Below are 13,331 nucleotides of genomic sequence, written 5' to 3'. Positions count from 1 at the left end.
CATGTGTGAGCATCAGGATGTATGTATATGCACATTTGTGGAGAGGGGTACAGGTGCATGTGGAGGTCAGAGGACAATCTCTGGTGTTCTCAGGTGACTCCCACCCTTGTTTGAGATAAAGTCTCTCACTGGCCTGGAATTTTGCCTCATAGCCCAGGCTAGGTGGCCCTCGGGCTTCTGGTTATCCACCTGTCTTGACCTTTCATCTTGCCATCACTGGGATTATAGGCATGGGCCACCATGCCCAGCTTTTTACCTGAGTTCTGGTAATCCAAACTCAGGTCTTCACACTTGTGAGGCAAGCACTTTACTGACAGTCATCTTCCCAGGCCCCTGACTTCACTGTTCTTCTTTAAAAATTTACTTATGCCGAGTTCCAGGACAGCTGGGGCTACAGGGAGACCCTGTCTCAAAAAGAATCCCCCCCCCCAAAATTTACTTATGTGTATATTTCTTTGTATGTAAATGCCCAAGTGTGTGCTGGTACCTGCAAAGGCCAGAAAAAGGCATCAGATTCCCTGGAGTTGGAGTTACAGGAGGTTATGAGCTGCCTGGTGTGGGTGTTGGGAACCAAACTCAGGTCCTCTGAAAGAGCAGCAAGTGCTCTTAACCACTGAGCTATCTCTCCAGACCTGACTTCACATTTCTACCAAGCCACCTTCTTCTGGGTAAAGCTCATGGGCTGAAGTCCATTATAGCCTCACTGTACCTGCAGTCAGTTTCTTGGTTACATATAAAGTAATATGTGATGCTGCATGTTAAGGCTTGAATATAAAATGTCTCCCACAGGTTCATGTGTTTGAACACTTGGTCCATACTTTTTTGGAGTGAGGTTGTGGAACCTTTTGGTTATGGGACCCAGCTGACATGTGCAGGGCTGTAGGCTAGTGGCTTGTAGATAGCCGCAGTTCCAGGATACGTCTCTGCATCCTGGTTGACTGCTGAGTCATGAGCAAGGTGCCTTTTAAACTCCCTGCCACAGACAGGAGCTGCTTCCACCACCGTAATTAATACCATGTTGCCCTACCATGCAACTCTAAGCTAAAATGAGTACTTCCTCCCCTAGGTTGCTTCTGTCAGGTATATTGTCCCAGCAACAAGAAAAGTAACTAATATGCCATGTCAAGGCTGGGAATGTAGCTCAGGGGTAGAGTGCCTACCTGGCATGTGCAATGTACCAAGTTCAATTCCCAGTACTGCAAATACTCATACGCTGTGTCAACAGATGCAGGGCAGGCAAGGAAACAAAATCACATCTAGACTGAGAACCTCTTCCAATAAGGACAGACACAACCTATGTGGTCAACAACACAGAGGCCAGCTAGGAAATAATGTTCTATGGGGACTCACAGTGCCTTCTGCTGTTGGTAGACTGGACACTCAGCAGTGGGGTATTTGAATCCAGTCTGAGGAGACTCTGCACTCCAGAGTCCCCATCCTGCCACTAAGGCTCCTATATACATGATTTCATTAGAGACACAGTGATACAACTGGAGAAACCAATGCTGACAAGAGTACCTCTCCATAGAGGGTCTCTCATGGGCTACATAAGTTTTCACAGGCTATGTCCATGCCAAAAGGCCTCACTAACAATCTTGAGCTTTTCAAGTTGCTGACCAACCCTTAGGCATTATCCAAAAATCAGTAAAGATTTTTACATGAGGTCATTTCTCCTTCCCTGAAAAAAGCAAAGCTCTTTGACTGAATTTTCTTTTGTTGTTTGTTTGGAGTCCGTTTCTTGCTACATAGCTCAGGCTGGCCTTGAATTTGCAGCAGTCCTCCTGACTCTGCCTCCCAAATACGGGGATTACAAGTTGTATCTAGTTACTTTTCTGCTGCTGTGATAAAGCACCATAACCAGGCCAACTTTAAAAAGGAAAAGCTTATTTGGGCTTACAGTTTCAGAGGGCTCAAAGTCCATCATGGTGGGGAGACATGGTGGCAGAGGCAGGTGGAGCAGAAAGTTGAGCACTCACCTCTTTAAACACTCAGGAAGCAGGGAAAGTGAAACTGGAAATGAGGCTAGACCTCCCAAAGCCCTCCTCCAGTGACCAGCTTCCTCCAGTAAGGCCACACCTCTTAAAGGTCCCATGACCTCCCAAACATCACCACCAATTGATCGAGTGTTTGAATGCTTGAGTCTAGGAGGGACATTTTTCATTAAAACCACCACAGGAGCCTATGACACCACACACAGCTCAGGTTTTACTTTCCTTTCTCTTTTCTTTCTTCCCTTCTCTGCTTTCTTTTCTTTTGTGACTATGCACATGTGGTGGCCAGAGGTCGACTTTAGTGTCTTCCTCTATCATTTGCCACTGTGTTTTTTTGAGAGAGAATCTCTCATTGAACCTGACGCTCCCTGATTCACCAAAAGCAGCAAACTCCAGGGATCTTTCTATCTCCACCTCCCCATGTTAGGATTATAGGCATATGTTACCAGGCCAGATTTTTATATGTGGATCTGACCTCAGGTACCCATGCTTATACAGCAAGCACTTTACCAACTGAGCCATCGAATTCATTATTGTTCTACATTTATTCACTTTACCTACTCTTTTTCTTTTGGAGACAGGATCTCCCTGTAGCCCCAGCTGGCCTGGAACTCACTGTTCTACTCACTATGTAGACCAGGCTGGCCTCAAACTCACAGAAATCCTCCTGCCTCTGCCTCTCAAGTGCTTGGATTAAAGGCGCGCACCACCACGCCCAGCTACAATTATTTTTTAATTTAAATTTTTTGGGTGGTAAGATATACATAAGACTTCCTACTTCAAACATTTTAGGTATACAGTCCAGGGACATGAAGCAGATTCACACTGGCTGCATAACCATCCCATCAGTACTCTCCAGACCTTTTTTTAATTTTTTACTTTATTTACTTATTTATTTTGTGTTTTTTTTGAAACAGGGTCTCCCTGTAGCCCCACCTGGCCTGGAACTCACTATGTAGACCAGGCTGGCCTCAAACTCACAGAGATCTGCCTGCCTCTGCCTCCCAAGTGCTGGGACTACAGGAGTGTACCACCACACCTGGCTTCCAGACTTTTATTATCCCAAACTGAAACTCTATACTCCTTAAACACTGACTCTTGGGCTGGGGATGTAGCCCAGTAATAGAGCATATGTTTAGCATATGCCAAGCACTGGGTTCCATTTTCCGAACAACAACAACAACAAAAACCTAAAAAAGTTGTCAAAAGACAATAATTCTCTATTTCCTTTTCTCTTCACCCCATAACCACTGTTCTGCCTTCTGCTTCTGTGAATTTTACAGCTCTAGGTACCTCATGCAAGTGGAATTGCGTCATTTCGTGCCACTACTGTTGCTTAGTGCCACACCAGAGTGAAGAGGACTGGTTCTGCATCATGGATGGCTCAGTGCAGAGCAGGCCTTGTGTTATTCCTCCTCTATTAAGAGGAGGAATATTATTTCCATTTAGTAGTGAACTCGTGCTGCTTTTATTTTTAATAAATGTTTAATTTGTTGTGTTTTATTAGCATATGTTAATTATTCATAACAGGTTATGACATTTTAATATATGTATATGATACATTTTGATGATGTTCACCCCCCCATTATCCTGTCCCACGCTCATGGATCCCATGCTTCTTCCAAACGAAGTCCCCATTCTGCCTTCATGTCTGTGTGTGTGGGGGCGGGCTAATGAGTTTCATTAGGGTGTTTACAGGAGCACAGCTGATTATTTACAGGAGCATGGGCATTTTACCAATGGCTGCACCACTAGAGAAAATGTCTTCCCCTCCCTGAGAAACCATTAACTGTCAACAACTTCTCAGCGTGGAGTGGAGTCTCATGAGCCCCTTGCCCATCTATGTCAAAATGTTGGCAGGTCCAATCTTGTGTAGGTTTTGTGCAGGTTACCACATCTGGTAAGAGTTTAAGAGTGCAATGTTGTGGCTAGGAAATGGCTCAGTGGTTAAGAGCACTGGCTGCTCTTGCAGAAGACCCAGGTTCAAACCCCAGCACCCACGTGGAAGCTAACAACATTTTGTAACTCCAGTTCCAGGGAAATCCAATGCCCTCTTTTGTCTTCCAAAAGCACTGCATGACACGGATGTACTTACACACAAGTAGGCATAACACTCACACACAAAATAGAAATAAATTTTTAAAAATTGTGCAATGTTTTATCATGCTCAGAAGACAGCATGGCATTCTGCTTTATGATTCAAAATATCCCATTCTTGAAACCAGCAAAGGCCTCATGCTCACTTGTCTTGAGGTTCAGTGGTTTCTTCTGAGGTCCAACAGAAAGCGGGAAGTGCTAATCCAGTAGAGAATCACTGAGTGAGCTTGAAAGCTCTGGGAGTGAGCACGCTGTTTTATTTGGGTGGCCCAACTGTTCCACGAGGCTTTGCTATCTGCCACAGACACTTAAAGTATTATGCCTCTTATAACACAAGGCCTGTTTCAGTTTCATTTCTGTTGCTGTGATAAAATACTCAGACAAAATCAACTTAAGAGAAAAAGGGTTCATTTTAGTTCACAATTCCAGGCTATGGCCCATCGCTGTGGGTAAGTCAAGAGCCTGAGCCAGCTGGCCACATCATATATCCACAGTCAAGAGCAGAGAGACATGAGTGCACCCCACTTGTGTACTTGCTCGGCTGGATTTCTCCACTCTCACACAGTTCAGGACCCCTACCCAAGGACTTGCCATGCACAGTGGGCTGATTCTTCCCAGATCAATTAACTTAATGACGATAATCCCCCATAGTCACACCCACAGGTTTGTCTCACAGAGTTGCTGTGAGAGTCATTGAGAAAACCCACACCAGCATGGAGCATTTATTAACCCTGTTAAGGTGATTTCAGTTTCCTTTCTGTTGCTGCAATAAAATACTCCAACAAAAAGCAGCATAAAAGAGAAAGGGGTTTATTTCGGCTGCACTTCCAAGCTACAGCCTGTCACTGTGGGCAGATTAAGGCAGGAACTTCAAGTAGCCAGTCACATCATATCAGCAGTCAAGGGGAGAGCAAAATGAATACGATACACATGCTCATTGATTTGTTTGCTTGTGTTCAACTCAGTTTCTCCACTCACACAGTTGAGAACCCACTGCCTAGGGAGTGGTGCTGCCCACAGTGGACTGGGTCTTCCTACATCAATTAACTTAATTAAGGCAATCCCCCACAGGCCAACCCAATGTAGACAATCCCTCATTGAGACTCCCTTCCAGATGATTCTAGGTTGTGCCAAGTTAATAATTAAAGCAACCATCAGAAAGCCCAAGTGGGGAAGGCTGTTTGCACTGCAGCCTGGGTGAGGCAGAACTCCCTTTTGCTATGAACTGCTTTTCAAAATCTCCAAAGCACTGTGTCTTCTTTTCATTCATCAACACGTGAGATGAATCAATGCATGGTTATCACTTTGTAGCTACAGCCTTGAGACACAGTGACAAACGAGTCCTTGCTAGCTAAGGCAAGCTGCATCTGATGAGTTAGAAGAAAGCTGTTCTAGTTACTTTCTATCACTGTGATAAAAACACTGACCAAAACCAACTTGGGGAGGAAAAGGATTATTTTCCTTACAGCATAGTCGGTCATTGAGGGAATTCAAGACAGGAACTCAAGGCAGGAAACCGGAGAGGAACTGAAGCAGAAACCATGGAAGAATGCTGCTTACTGACTTGCTCCCCTAGCTTGTGCTCAGTCTGCTTTCTTATACAGCTCAAGACCACCTGGCCAGGGGTAGTACCAACCCACAATGGACTGGACCCACCCACATCACTCAACAATCAAGAAAATGCTCCACAGACATGGCCACAGGCCAATCCAATGGAGGAAATTCCTCAATTGATGTTCCCTCTACACAGGTGTGTCAAGGTGACAAGTGAAGCTATCTAACACAAAAGTATGTATTTACTGAGTTAATAGCTACATAACAGGTACCAGAGAGCATGTTGAGTATTTTAGTAATGACAATATACTTAAAGTTCTCTTTCTTCATTCAGAACTGATGCCTGATAAATTTGAAGAGAAGCAAATACTATTTTTCCAAATTCTTCTGGGTTTTGCTCTAGTAAGCATGAAGGAAAGCATTTAATGACCAGACATCCTGGCTCCCATCCCTCATCTATGGACAGGATCTTAGCATCCTACCCAGTTTCATGTTTGATCCAAATTTTTTATTGCTTTAAACAAATATTGAGGATCAGCAAGATGGTTCAACAACTAGTGATGCTAGCAGCCAACCTTGACTATGCGAACTTAATCCCTTGCTCTCTTGCCCCCCCCACATAACTTTAAAATTAAAAATAAGTGAATATAGCCAGGTGTGGTAGCATACGCCTCTAATCCCAGCGCTCAGGAGGCAGAAATAGGTAGATTTCTGTGAGATTGAGGCTAGCCTGATCTATATAGCAAGTTCCAGGCCAGCCAGGGGTACAGAGAGACTGTCTTAAAATAACCAAAAAATAAAAGATGAAATAAATGAATACTGAGAGCAGAACTAACATACGCCAGAATAGTAATGCCCAGATTTCTAGGTTTTTTTTTTTAACGTTGCGTTTTCCACATAGTTCTATAATTCCTCCCCCCCCACTTATTTTCTATCTCTTTGTCATTCTGCTGTCTTCTCTGGGAAATCTTCCCAACACGATTTTCTAACCCATCTGTTGAGCCTTTCGTTTCCATTATGTTTTGGTTTCTGAAATCCTTTTCTGTACTCTGAACGCCCCTCCTTGTGCGCTTTGCTTTAAGAGACAGGATCTTGCTGTGTAGCCCAGGATGGCCTCAGACTTGTCATCCTCCAGGCTAACTTCCTGAGTGCTAGGATTATAGGTGTGTACCACCATGCCCATCTCCTACTATTCCCTTTTCTTTTTTTGTCTTGAAACATCATGCCCTAAATTATTACTTTTAAGACAAAACCTCATTCACTCATCTACATTCTTTTAAAAGACAAAGTCAGGCTGCTTTGAAACTTCTGGGCTTAAATGATCCTTCTACTTCTAGCTCCCAGATGAGCTCAGACAACAGGTTCACACCCCTACACCCAGCTTTGTTCTTGAATGCAGCATCTTATCTGCATGAGTACAGTAAGGTTATTGTTTATGAGGGAATTTTTTGTCTCTTATTTTTCCTGTTTCTTTAGTTAGCAACTTATAGATGATCCACTGTCCCCACGAACATTTGAGGTCCCTGAGGGAAGTGACCTGGGACAACATCTCCACACAGCACAGCCACTGAAATCATGAGACATCATATTTTATATTTAGATGCTTTTAAAACACACATGAGCTGGGGGTGGTGGTGCACGCCTTTAATCCCAGCACTCGGGATCTCTGTGAGTTCAAGGCCAGCCTGGTCTACATAGCAAGTTCCAGGACAGCTGGGGCTATAGGGAGACCCTGTCTCAAAAAAACCAAAAAAAAAAAAAAAACCCCACACATGAAGGCTGGAGAGATGGTTCATCCGTTAAGAGCAATGACTGCTCTTGCAGAGACCTGGGGTTCAGCTCCCAGCACCCATGTGGCAGCTGACAAAAGTGTGTGACTCTAGTTCTGGGGACCCAATACCCTCTTCTTGCCTCTGTCGGCATTGTATGACATGGTTGTACTTACATACATGCAGGCAAAACACTCATACACATAAAAATAAACAAATAAATAATTTTAAAGCTTAGATATTTCCAAGGATCCATGCCACATAAATCCATAGGTAATAGATTGATTTACCATAATTAGTCCTAGACAACCAGGCGTCCTGCTGAAAGCACTCTAAGGTGACGCATTTTTTTGCCAGTAATATCATGGGTTTGTTTGTCAGAAGGTCTGTCATCGATGAGTTTACCATGAGATTTCACCAGATTACTTTCTTTCCTGATTGTCACCCAAGTAATGAAGAAAAAGAATCACAAACCGAAGCTTAATCAATAACTTCACTGTGTTTTGTTTGTAGTGTTCTAGGACCCTGAATTTAACAGTAGCAAGAACTTTATAGATTTTATCATCATCTTCATCATCTCTACCTCACAAACAAGGATACAAGATATAGTGCTTAAATTATTTTCCCAGAATCAAGACATATGGTGCCTCCAGTGGTTTCACCTCAGACTCCATCCCACTGTGCTTCCCGAGGATGCGATTTCCCACCCAAATATCTCTCCTTATCATGAAGACCAAGCACAGTTCCTGTTTATCCCTGAGTAGCAGACTTCAGTTCTCTGCCAGACTAGGAAATTATTCAAACAAGCCAACCACACCCTCCCACTGGAACCAGGCATCACCCCACCCTCCTGTGACTACAAAGCCTGCCTCTCACAGCCTCTCCTCCTTCAGCATAATTTGCTTTCTAATGCAGCCCCTGGGTGGCCCAGCACAGTGTGTGGCATCTTCAACTAATAAACTGCTGTCAGTCTCATCTGTTTAGCATCGGGTATCAGGTGCTCAGCCATCCTTAGAACCCGAGGCAATGGGGCTAGAGAGATGGCTTAGCAGTTGAGTCCTTGCTACTCTTTTAGAGGATCTGAGTTCGATTCTCAGCACCCATGTCCAGGTGCTCATAGCCACATGTAACTCCAGCTCCAGGGGATCCAATGCCCTCTTCTGGTGCTGCAGGCACCTGCACCCATATGGTAGACACATGCACAGACACACACACACACACACAGACACACACACACACACACACAGACAAATAAATATAAATCTTAAAAAAGAATAACCTTAGAGCTGAGCGTGGTGGTGCATGCCTTTAATTCCAGCACTTGGGAGGCAGAGACAGGAGGATCTCTGAGTTCGAGGCCAGCCTGGTCTACATAGTGAGTTCAATTCCAGGCCAGCTGGGGCTACAGGGAGATCCTGTCTCAAAAGGACCAAAAAAAAAAAAAAAAAAAAAAAGGATAAGATGAAACAGTAAAGTAGTCAACAACTCTGAAGCATGAGTCCGTGTAGTTTGCATCACACCTCGAGGCTTCCCAGGGAGCACTAAAAGCACCATTCCCAAGAGGTAGGTCAGGAAGGCACCCAAGCATGAAGCTGGAGACTACCAAGGGAGTCTCCTGGGGCCAAGCTAGACCTGGGGCCTTGAACTTTACCTCACCTCAGCAAAACAGATGGGAAGGCCACCAGGCTACCACGAGTTACTTGCACCTAGCAAGAGGGGTGTTTGCAGAGTCTACAAGTTGGAGGAAGACTATTAGAGCATGGGCCTGCTTCTTCATGAAGCATCAGTCTAAGAGGACAGAGCCCACAGCCTGAAGAAGTCAGGCCAAACCCACCCCATCCCTCAGGGCTCTCTCTCTCTCTCTCTCTCTCTCTCTAAGAAGCTATTCTGTGCTGTGGTTTTTACAGGTCCTAATTTATGGTCCTACCCAGTATGTGACTCTTCTGGGCTCTTTGTCATGTAGGCTATCTCAGACTAAGTCACTCAGTGTGGAACTTCCTGACACCCCCTGAAAATATATGTAAACATCAGATATTTTCCTTTGTTCAGTTCTCTTCCCATCATCCTGTTCATGAAGGCTATGTCTCTTATTTTAAGATATCTTTCTTTAAAAAAAAATTCATTGATCTTTTTTTTTTTTTTTTATGTAGACCAGGCTGGCCTCGAACTCACAGAGATCCACCTGCCTCTGCCTCCCAAGTGCTGGGATTAAAGGCGTGCGCCACCATGCCCAGCGATCTATTATTTTTATGTGTGTGTGTGTGTGTGTGTGTGTGTGTGTGTGTGTGTGTGTCTATGTGAGTTTATTTGTACTACATGCAGCAGGAGCTCATAGAAGTCAGAAAAGGGCACAGGATTCCCTGGAACTGGAGATGCAGGTGATTATGAGCTGTATGGAGGTGCTGGGAACTGAACTTGTGTCCTCCGCAAGAACAGTAAACATTCTTAACGAACGAGCCCTCTCTCCAGCTCCTAAGCTAGCCCTCTTAATGAAGCTCCTCTCTGAGTTTTAAAGGGACACCTCTTCTTTCCTTTAAGGCCCCATCACATTGTCTCTGACATAAAGTACTGTTCCTTTTTAATGCTCTCATGCCTCAAGGCCCAACTAATGGCTCCCATGGTCTCAAAGCCCTTTATCCCAATAAAGCTCATTCTTGAAGTGTGATTATGTGTCGGCTTCTTTCCTGAGCCAGTCCATCTGTTCTGCCTTTCCTCCATCTGACAAAGAAATTGTCAAAAGAATCTGGGGCTATAACTCTGTTGAGAGCATTTGCCAAGTACTTGTGAGGTCTTAGGTTTGATTCCCAGCACAGGGAAGGGAAGGGGAAGGGGAAGGGGAAAAGGGAAGGAAAAGAAGAGGAAGGAAGGAGAGAGAAAGGGAAGGAAGCAAAGAAGGACAGAAAAAGGAAGGAAGGAGGAAGGAAAAGGAAGGAGAGAGGGGAGGAGGGAGAAGGAAAGGAAGGAGAAAGGAGGGAGGAAGGAGAGGAAGGAAGGAAGGAAGGAAGGAAGAAGGAAGGAGGAAGGAAGGAAGGGAGGAAGGAAGGAAGGAATGAAGGAAGGAAGGAAATTGTAAAAGGGGATATTCTCAAGAGACCCTACTAAGCTATTCCTAAGATCCCTTCATAGGAGGGCCCTTATACACTAAGAGCCACCTGAATCAAGAGACATCTCCACTTAAATGTTTTGGCTAGGAACTCACTATGTAGACCAAGCTGGCCTCTATCTCACAAAGATCTGCCTGCCTCTGCATCCTGAGTGCTGGGATTAAAGACATGCACCACCATGCCTAGTTCACTTAGATGGTTTTAAAACTTACATGATATTTCCAAGGATCCAAGACACATAAATCCGTAGACTTCAGGTTCATTTACCATAAATAGTTCTAGACAATTAAATACATCCATCTAAAAGCATTCTGAGGTTAAGCATTCTCTTGGCAACCACGCTGCTGCTTTGTTTGAATGTCTACATGCATGCACCCTTTATCTTGAAAAACATTATTGATAGCTGGGTGTGTTGGTGCATGCCTTTAGTCCCAGGACTTGGGAGGCAGAGGCAGGTGGACCTCTGTGAGTTCGAGGCCAGCCTGGTCTACATAACAAGTTCCAGGCCAGCTGGAGCTGTAGGGAGACCCTATCTCAAAAAGAAAAAAAAAAGAAAGAAAGAAAAACATTATTGATGTCAGTGTTTCTCTCATCATCATCCTTGTGATCAACCATCATGACAGAACCCTCAGTCCTACATGATTTTATGGAAGGTTAGTGACCATTATCAGCAGTATCTACTCAATCTTTGAAACACCTCCAAGTTACAGTATTTTCTTTAAATTTTTTTCTTTTACTTATTTTTATTATTATCGGTGTGTGTGTGTGTGTGTGTGTGTGTGTGATATGTGTGGGGTAAGTGCTATAGTGTGCCTATGAATGCCAGAGAACAATTTGCAAGAATTGGTACTCTCCTTCTACCATGGGGGTCCCAGGGATCAAACTCAGGTCGTCGGGTTTTTGGGGCAAGAGCTTTTTTTTTTAAAAAAAAAATAAGGCTTGTCAAGGACAGGAGTAGACCCTCCAAACACAGGGAAAGGCTTTCCATATCCTCTCCCTGCAGTATCAATGACCAGGGCACAGGCAGCCCACAATCACTTTCGAATACAGGGCAGGGCAAGAACTTTTACCCACTGAGCCATCTCACTAACCCTATTATTTGCATTTTACCAAATTAAGTCATCTTGTCCCACAAGATCAATATGTAACCCAATTATTCATCAAGTTCCACAAAAAGTCCACAATTCACCCAAAGTTTTCTGAAAACTTCTGAGGCATTTATTTCAGTTCTCAGGGTCACTTCTGGTTTCTAATTCCTGCCCCCGATTTCTGGGTCTCCAGAAAGCTGTGGTCTCCTTTTCTCCACCCTAGCATTAACCCAAATGTGGGATTCATTTTTTCTTTGTTTCCATCCAATATTTCAAAAGTGGTGAATGAATATTGTTAGATAATTGCTAAAGTTGAAGCTATTATATTTCCCTATTTGGAATAGTCTTTTTTGGATCATTTAGCCCATTTTATTTTTTATTTATGTTATTTTTATTATCACTATTGTGTGTGATGTGTATGTGTAATGTGGGGTGGGGTGCACCTGTGGAGGTCAGAGGACAATTTTGGAAGCTGTTTTGTGATCCAGGGATCAAATTCAGGTACTCAAGTGTTCTAATTTGCTTTTCTGTTGCTGTGATGAAATACAACAACCAAAGCACTTTACAGTCCATCATGAAGGGACACCAAAGCAGGAACTCAAAGAAGAATCTGGAGGCAGGAACTGAAGCAGAGGTGACAGAGGTGCACTACTTAGGGGCTTGCTTTCAGGCTTAGTCTCAGCTAGCTTTCCTACACAACCCAGGCCCACCTGCCTAGGGATGGCACCACTCACAGTGAGCTGGGCCCTTCCTGCATCAATTAGCAATCAAGACAATCCCTCATAGACATGCCCATGGGCTAATCTGATGGAAGAAATGCCTCGAAGTTCCTTCTTCCCAAGTGATTCTAGTTTGTATCAAGTTGACAACTGAAGCTAACTATGACATCGCTCCTAAGTAGCAGGTACCTTACCCACTTCAACTTCACCATTTTTCTTGAACATATTTCCTGGGTTTTCCCCTTACCGAGCTCCTGTCTTCTTGCTCTCATCCCAAAATTCTTCCATCTTTTTGGGCTTCCATTTCCCTTAGCTGCCCACCATAGCTGTAAGTACACTCACCACTCTGAAGCATTCCAAGATGAGGATACTTATAAATGAAGAATTAATTGTCCACTCCAGAGTCCCATTATTTATATTCAAAATATTTTGCTCTGAGGCTGGGCATAGTAGTGTATGCCTATATGTCCAACACTCAGACAATGTGAGGCAAGAGGATTTCAAATTAAATAAAATATGAAAAGAGCTAGAAATGTAATTTAGTGGTAGAGCATTTGCCTGGCATTGTGCGAGGCCTTGGATTCAATCTATAGTGCCCTAAAAATAGGGCAGAGTGTGGCTGGAGAGATGACTCAGAGGTTAAGAGCATTTTCCGCTATTGCATCAAACTGAGTTTGATCCCCAGGACCCACACTGAGCAGCTCACAACCACCTGTAACTCCAGCTACAGGGGATCCAATGCCCTCTTCTGGCCTGCATATGTACCTGCATCCATGTGGCATATACACACACATAGACACACACAGTCACATAAATATAAATAAAAACGAATCTTTTTAAAAATTTACAAAAAATAAAAAAGACTGGGTGTGGTAGAACACGCCTTTAATCCTAGCACTCAAGAGGCAGAAGCAAGTAGATCTCTATGAGATTGAGACCAGCCGGTCTACATTGTAAGTCTCCAGGCCAACTGAAGCTACAGGGAGACCCTGTCTTAAAAAGACCAAAA

At 43.9% G+C, this 13,331-nt stretch overlaps 1 non-coding gene across 1 annotated transcript; it reads right to left on the bottom strand.

The window, feature by feature from the left end:
- Positions 1-11,435: 11,435 nt before the first annotated feature.
- LOC115070449 lies at positions 11,436-11,567 on the bottom strand. The gene has a single exon (XR_003849602.1). It is a non-coding gene; the product is annotated as a small nucleolar RNA SNORA71 (small nucleolar RNA).
- Positions 11,568-13,331: the final 1,764 nt, after the last annotated feature.

Source organism: Nannospalax galili, unplaced genomic scaffold (genome assembly GCF_000622305.1).
Source record: "Nannospalax galili isolate Female #2095 unplaced genomic scaffold, S.galili_v1.0 scaffold1176, whole genome shotgun sequence".
Classification (NCBI taxonomy): domain Eukaryota; kingdom Metazoa; phylum Chordata; class Mammalia; order Rodentia; family Spalacidae; genus Nannospalax; species Nannospalax galili.
Note: the sequence above shows the minus strand (reverse complement) of the source record. Positions and strands in the feature narration are given on the sequence as shown.